Source organism: Nicotiana tabacum, chromosome 18 (assembly GCF_000715075.1).
Source record: "Nicotiana tabacum cultivar K326 chromosome 18, ASM71507v2, whole genome shotgun sequence".
Taxonomy (NCBI): domain Eukaryota; kingdom Viridiplantae; phylum Streptophyta; class Magnoliopsida; order Solanales; family Solanaceae; genus Nicotiana; species Nicotiana tabacum.
In genome coordinates this window covers 148,788,936-148,796,350 of record NC_134097.1, presented here as the reverse complement: position 1 = coordinate 148,796,350, position 7,415 = coordinate 148,788,936, and the positions used below count along the sequence as shown (strand labels likewise).

The following is a 7,415-nucleotide window of genomic DNA, read 5'->3' as shown; positions in this document are numbered from 1 at the left end:
GTCAACCGGGGAATCATTTGGATTAGTTGGGTTAACTTGAGCAACAGGACTAGTGGGTGTATCATCATCCAGTTGCGTTTCATCTAAATTTATTTTCTGCTCATCTTCTTCGTCAATAGTTGGATTACCATAAAGATAATTCATATATTCATGATCTAAGTTTTTACCACCTCCAACATTGTGCACATATTGACTCTCCATAAATTGTAATAAAGTATTATCACTATCAAGAATAGGAGCAGGTAGAGGGCGGGTATGGGGTTTGGGTAGGGCAGGCCAGGGAGTTAGAGGAGGAATAGATTGGCCACTAGATTCACCACTCTTAGATTTTCCCTTATTTTTACTAAATATTTTTTAAGGAATAGGCCATCTTAATTATAATTATACAAAGTAATTAAATAAAACAAACAAAACTATAATATTAAAACTAAAGTTGGAACAAGTTTGCCGAATTGACGAACAACTTGTTGAAAATTAATTATCGTTGAAGACTTGAATACTTCAATTCAGCAACTCCACAATTTTTCACACAAGTTGCAACAATAAAGTAACCAATTTTAGAAGAAAATTAGAGAGATATTGATGATTTTGTGAAGAAAAATAAAAGAATGAGGGGGTATTTATAGTTGAAAATAGGAAAAAAGTGTAATTATAAAAAGTTTGCAGTTAAAACAAAGTTGGGGGGAGGAGGGGGTTAAATGGCTATTTTATAAATAGCCAACGGCTATTTTGGCAGCAATAACGGCTACATTTTAAATGGGTAACGGTTAGAAAATTAAGTGGGAATTTTTTTTTACTTTTTTAAAATATAGGCGTTGGGGACTGGTTGAGACCATTTGGGACCAGTTAGGACCGGTTGAACCGGCCCACTTAGGACTCGGTCCCGGTCCCGACCCTAATGGTCCCCTACTATGAACCGGCCCACATGGGCATGTATATCTCCCTGGTCCCGGGCTTAAACGGGTAGGACTGTTTAGGCCCACTACCCATATGAGCTCGCAGGCCTGGCCGGTCCGGGGCTAACCAGCCTACTTGCCACCCTTAACCTAGGGACAAGAATTTTGGTCATAAAACAATTTAAGGACCAGTTAAACTTGTCACTGAAACTTTCGGGCACCAATTTATCATATGTGTTTAGCGACTGGAATGTGGTCCTTAAAAGTATATTAGGGGCCAGAAATTTACTCGTCGGGAAAAATTATTAAGGACCGATACTTAAATCTCGTTCCTACTGACCTTTAGCGGTTGAGCTTATAGCTACGGGTGGCGGCCGGCTTTGTCCCATCGCAATTTACTTTTGGGGACCAGAATTAGACTATTAGGGACAGTTTTCTCATCCCTAATAACCATTTTTCTTGTAATGGTTAGAAAACGTCAGTTCTCTATAAGCAATACTTAGGCAGATAGATCGGGCACATCCTTCCAATTCTCAAGCTCAACCTGTACAATTCTTTAAACCATATTTTGAAAGGTTTGTTGGGTTCTTAGTGGCAGTCGACAACAAATTTTTTCTTTTTACTTCACATAATATTTCATATTTTTTGATAGTTGTGTTCCCCTACCCAACGTACATAATTTCCATCACATTTCTTTCTTATTGGTAAAGTGACAAGCATTTTGACCTTATTGAAGTTTGCCAAACCTACCCCGCAATTGTCCGCATTGCCCTGTTGCCATCTCTAGACAAAAGTTCCTTTATCATTGAAGGAATGCCCAGTCTAGTAAAAAGTAGGAAGTGATTATTTCTTGAAATATATGGAGTAATATAATGGTATTACGTGGATCAAGTAGCTAGATAACACTTATATTGGAGATTGTGGTACAATCAGTCAATTTTTTGCGTGATTGTCACATGTTGTATTGTATCATCTTATTACTTTAAATACAATATTTGTTTTGATAGTTACTTAAATTTTATTATATCGTATTGTTAAATCCGTTGTTACGTAACGACGAAAAGTGCCACTTTTTGGAATGATCGATTTGGTGTAGTCGCGTTGTTCCCTTATTTTTTCTCTCATCTTGGCCTTCCATATTATTAAATAATCCTATTTCATCTTTTATACCCTACCTTTTAATATATTAATTTTACCTTGTACCTTATTTTTTCTTTATAATATTGCAAGTTTATTTTTCATATTGTTAGTGCATGACATCTTGCACGATGGAAAACAATACAATCTATCCAAATATTCATATATACATCAAAATAATATAGTACAATACAATACTATACAATACATTATAAAATGATACATAATAACCATCCAAACAAGCTGGTATTGTTACAAACTTAACAAATTAGAAACACTCATATCCTTTCAAATATGATACCAGGAGAGCCAAATATTGCATTTTTCATATTGACAATCAATTAAAAATTTAAAAAGGTAGATGAATACCCATGTAGGAGTATTAAATTTAACAATCTCAACTTTGATGGAACATTTTAAGTTTTAATAAAGCTCAGGTGCCAGGCGAGGCGTAATTATCACTTTCACAGAATTTACCTTGCGTATAGTTATGCCTGCACCTTCCTTCATATTCAAGGGCTCGTCAAGTGGAGTTCTATAATCGAAACACTGGATCAAATGTGCCATGATTAAGTGTTCCACTTACAATGCATAAGTCATCCCCAGATAAGATCGTCTTCCAGGAGCAAACATGAAAAACTCATAGTGTCGACCACACGGAAGTCAATATCACCAGCGACAAATCTTTCTAGACTAAACTTATCAGAATTTGACCAGAATTTAGGACTGCGCTGTAATTTCATTACATTTGCGAATAGTCTAGTTCCTTTGGGAATGTGATATCCACTAACAACACAATCCTTTACATTTTTATGTGGTACAAACAAAGGTCCTGGTGGATATAATCATAACACTTCTTCAACAATAACTTGGAGGTACACCAAATCCTTAATATCACTCTCTTCTACCCATCTTTTCTTTCCAACTTTTGTGTCTATCTCTTCTTGTGCTTTTTCAAGACATGTTGATTGTTTATCAGTAATGCCACACCCCAATTTATATGAAGAGCAACTGTGCCTGCTACTGTCACGACCCCAAAACCAACCCGATCGTGATGGCACCTATTATGGAACTAGGCTAGTCAACACATTCCCAAAATAGCTCAACATTTCATTAAAATTTAAATAACAACCCTTTTCATACTGAAATCCTCACAAAAGTATAAAGTCAAAAACCAAAACGCAAAAAATAAAGCCCGACCTCGGGTGTCACTAAGTCATGAGCAATATTACAATTGTTCTGAAACATAACAAGACAAAAATAGTGTGGAAATCAACTACTAATATCTGTAGGAAGATAGAAGGGAGAAGGACAAGGCTGCGATCGCTATGCATCTACCTTGCCAACTCCAAGTATCCGCGGGGGATGAAGATCAATGCTCGCTAGCACGTCCAGCAACTCCTGGATCTGCACACAACGTGCAAGGAGTAATGTGAGTACGCCAACTCAGTAAGTAACAAAGGTAAATAAATACTGAACAGTAAGAAAACACAGAAAATTCCATATCACAAAACTCAGTAAGTTCAACATGCTTTCAGATTAGTATATGAGTCAAAATATTCTCGTTTAAAAATCAGTTTTTCATAAAATCATTAGAAGATGCTTTCCAACAGTTTCAACAGAAGCTCAATGCAATTTAGAGTAAAAATGATAAAAATCATAATAGCCCCTCGGGAAAAACATAGTTCGTATATAGCCCATCGGGCAACATGAATCATAAATCGCCCATCGGGCATAACATCACTCAGAACCAGCCCCTCTGGCAAACCTCACAGTCACTCATAATAGCCCCTCGGGCACAACATGAATCAATAATAGCTCCTCAGGCATCACATCATATCACTCGCACAGCGTACCTGCACTCACTAGAGGTGTGCAGACTCCGGAGGGGCTCCTACAACCCAAGCGCTATAACAAGATACCTCATGGCATAATATATCAGGCCATCGGCCTATCATAATCACAAATCAGTAACAACATGTTGCGCCTCGCAACCCGATCCCATAATATCCTCACAACACAGGGCTTCAGTCTTACTCAGTCAAAAGCCTCTCAAGTCACTCGGGCTATCAGTAAAACAGGGTGCTCAGCCCAAAATATCTTTTTATGCATCAAAACGGAGTAACAAAAAGTGACTTATGAAATCAGTAAAACATAACATTACTGAGTACAAATCTTAAGTCAAAACAGTAAGGAAATAATAGTAAAAAGGCCCTTAAGGGTCCAAACAGCTTGGCACGAAGCCTAAATATGGCATTCAATCCAAATCATAGAAATTCTTTCTAAAATACATAAGTATTGAATAGTTTTTAGTCACGTATGCAACTTAATAGTTGCAACGGGACGGACCATGTCACAATCCCCAATGGTGCACGCCCACACGCTCGTCATCCAACATATGTGTTACCTCAAAATAGTGAAACGATGTGTAATATGGGGCTTCATACCCTTGGGACAAGATTTACAATCATTACTTACCTCGAATCAGTCAAATCTCTACTCTGCGACGCCCTTGCCTCTGGAATCGGCCTCCAAACATCCCGAGTTTAACCAAAAGCAATACAATGCAATCAATATAAGCCAATGAACTGATTCCATACGAAAAATTATCGAATTATACCAAAATCCTGAAATTCACCCAAACCCGGCCCCCGGGCACATGTCTCAGAATCCAAACAAAATCACAAAACTAGAAACTCCTTTCACTCCTAAGTTCATACATACCAAATTCATCAAAAATCCGACCTTGAATGGTCCCTCAAATCCCCAAATCAAACTCTTCAAACTCAAGCCCTAACTCCTTCAACTTCACGCCAAATTTTCACTAATTTCATGATTAAAGAGTAGGAAACTCGTCTTTAAAAATGGAGAAAATAGGCAAAAAATCGTGAAAGAACCGTTTTATACATTCTGCCCAGCATTTTCCGCATATGCGGTCCTTCTACCGCACCTGCACAACCGCTTATGCGGTCCATCCAACTGCACCTGCGGTTTTCACTTAAACACCCAGGTCCGCATCTGCGCCCCAAGCACTGCACCTGCGGTCTCGCAGATGCGTCCAACTCACCGCATCTGCAGTTCTTCTCCTGATGGCCAAATTCCGCATCTGCGGTCTCCCTCTCGCATCTGCAACCTCGCGCCTGCGGTCCCCAAGCCGCAGGTGTGAAAATAACAGAAGCAACAACTTCAGTTGCACCAACTAAATTCCATATCTTCCGTTAACCATCCAAATTCATCCCGAGGCCCTCGGGACCTCAACCAAAAATACTAACAAGTCAGATATCACCATTCAAACTTATTCAAACCTTCGGAACACTCAAAACAATATTAAAACACCAAATCACCCTCAGATTCAAGCCTAAGAACTTCCAAACTTCCAAATTCCGCAAATGATGCCGAAACCTATCAAACCTCATACGAATGAACTGAAATTTTGCACACACGTCTCAAGTAATACTACCGCCCTACTCCAATTTTCAGAATTTCATTCCGACCTCGATATCAAAATTTTCATTGCCGACCGAGAAACGCCAAATTTTCAATTCCGCCAATTCAAGGCTAAATCTACCACGGACCTCCAAATCACATTCCGGATGCGCTCCCAAGTCCAAAATTACCTAACGAGACTAACTGAACCATCGAAATTCCCATCCGAGATCATTTACACATAAGTCAACATCCATTGACTTTTCCAACTTAAGCCTACTTAAAAGAAACTAAGTATCTCAATTCACTCCAAAACCACTCCGAACCAGAACCAATCAACACGATGAGATGAAATACAGTTGAAGAACACGTAAGGAAGCAGAAATGGGAGGAACTAGGCTATGACTCATGAAACGACCGCCGAGTCATTAGAGCTTCATCCAAGACCAAACTCTATGGAAAAAGAAATGGTTAAAAAGGGAATATCAATCATTCACATACCTTGTTCTTAATTGATTAACAATAAAATAATTCAGTTATTTCAACTCTTCTCTTAGAGTTGCACGAGGTCAAGTTTATTTAGGGTAAAATCAAACACACTTTTTATACCTTACCTATATATTTTATTTTTAATCTAAAAAATCAAATATTTACCCAAGAAAAAAGTATATCCTCTAAATAATCACTATTATTTAATGCCGTATTATATAACTCTAGTATAACTTGTTCGCAAATCAAATGACATTGGTATTAGCTTTGACTATATTAATTCAAGCACCATCATTATTAAAAATAGAAAAAAGACTTGGATCTATATTTAACAAGGAATTGAGGAATTTTTCCCTAAAAAAGAGAAGTCCCTTGCTTTCTTTCTTCAAAGGGAGTTAAGAATTTATTCCATCAACGTGGTTCAATCAATTTTAAGAGGTTATATCTCATCTTTTTACCACTAAAGATTTTGAAGTGGTAAATACTCTTTTATTCTGATTCAGAGCTCTCAAGATAAAGTTTTGGAGTAAAGTCTTGACCGGTAAAGACCGTTTTACCTCCCAAGCCTAGGCGAATTCATATAAGTCGCCCCCCCCCCCCCCCCAAAAAAAAAAAGAAATCTCATATTTTTTCCATTTATCATTCTATTTTTTATTTATTAAATCATCGTTATAAATATTTAGATAGCCTAACAAAAAGGGTAATCTGATGCATAAAGCATTCTGCATTGCTCTGTGTACAAGTTTGAGCCGCATTAAGAGGTTGTCCACCTGTAACATGGATTCAGTAATTGAGATATATTTTCGAATTTTAAGCATGTTTGCAGTACTCTTTCTTCTTTTCAGTTTTAAGCATGGATTCAATAATGAGCACAGAAGATAGTACGAGATTGTGACCTTTACCCCTTTTTTTCCTTTACCATTAGTAATTATTAACACTACTAGAAAACTATAAGCAACATCTTCTCAGATTTTGCCCGCTGAAACACCCATTATTTTTGAAATCACTTCAAAATTATAGTAGTAATTCACAGCCAAGAATTAATTATTTCTCCTTTCTTGTTTCTATAAAACTCGAAGAGGAGAAAACCCCAATTGTAGTAGAAAAAGCATTGTATTATTGTAGCCAAGGTATTCGCCCTAAAGAAAAGCTGGACGATTGGAAAAAAATGGCGTCATTTGTAGAGAAGCAGTCTTTTATAGCTTCGTAACTGCTTACAACTACCACAAGTGGAAGGCCTAACCGAAAAGTGAAAATGGGCCTGTATTTGTCAGCTAGGTCTCCGAGTTTTCGAGCTAATTGAAGTGGAAAAGATGGCCGATTACCGGCCATCCTCCGGGGATTTTCGGTGGTAAGGGTTTTGAATGTTTTTGAGATTTCTTTGTCCATAGGAAGTAGAAGAGAAATGTAATTAGGGTTACTACTCCTACAATGGCTTCTGTAGGAAACACCATTATGGATTTTTAG

The 7,415-nt window shown here is 37.6% G+C and overlaps 1 pseudogene; it reads right to left on the bottom strand.

Annotated features, from left to right (window-relative positions):
- Positions 1-2,456: 2,456 nt before the first annotated feature.
- LOC107809067 (nicotine N-demethylase CYP82E3-like) lies at positions 2,457-4,504 on the bottom strand (annotated as a pseudogene).
- Between the last annotated feature and the right edge of the window lie 2,911 nt (positions 4,505-7,415).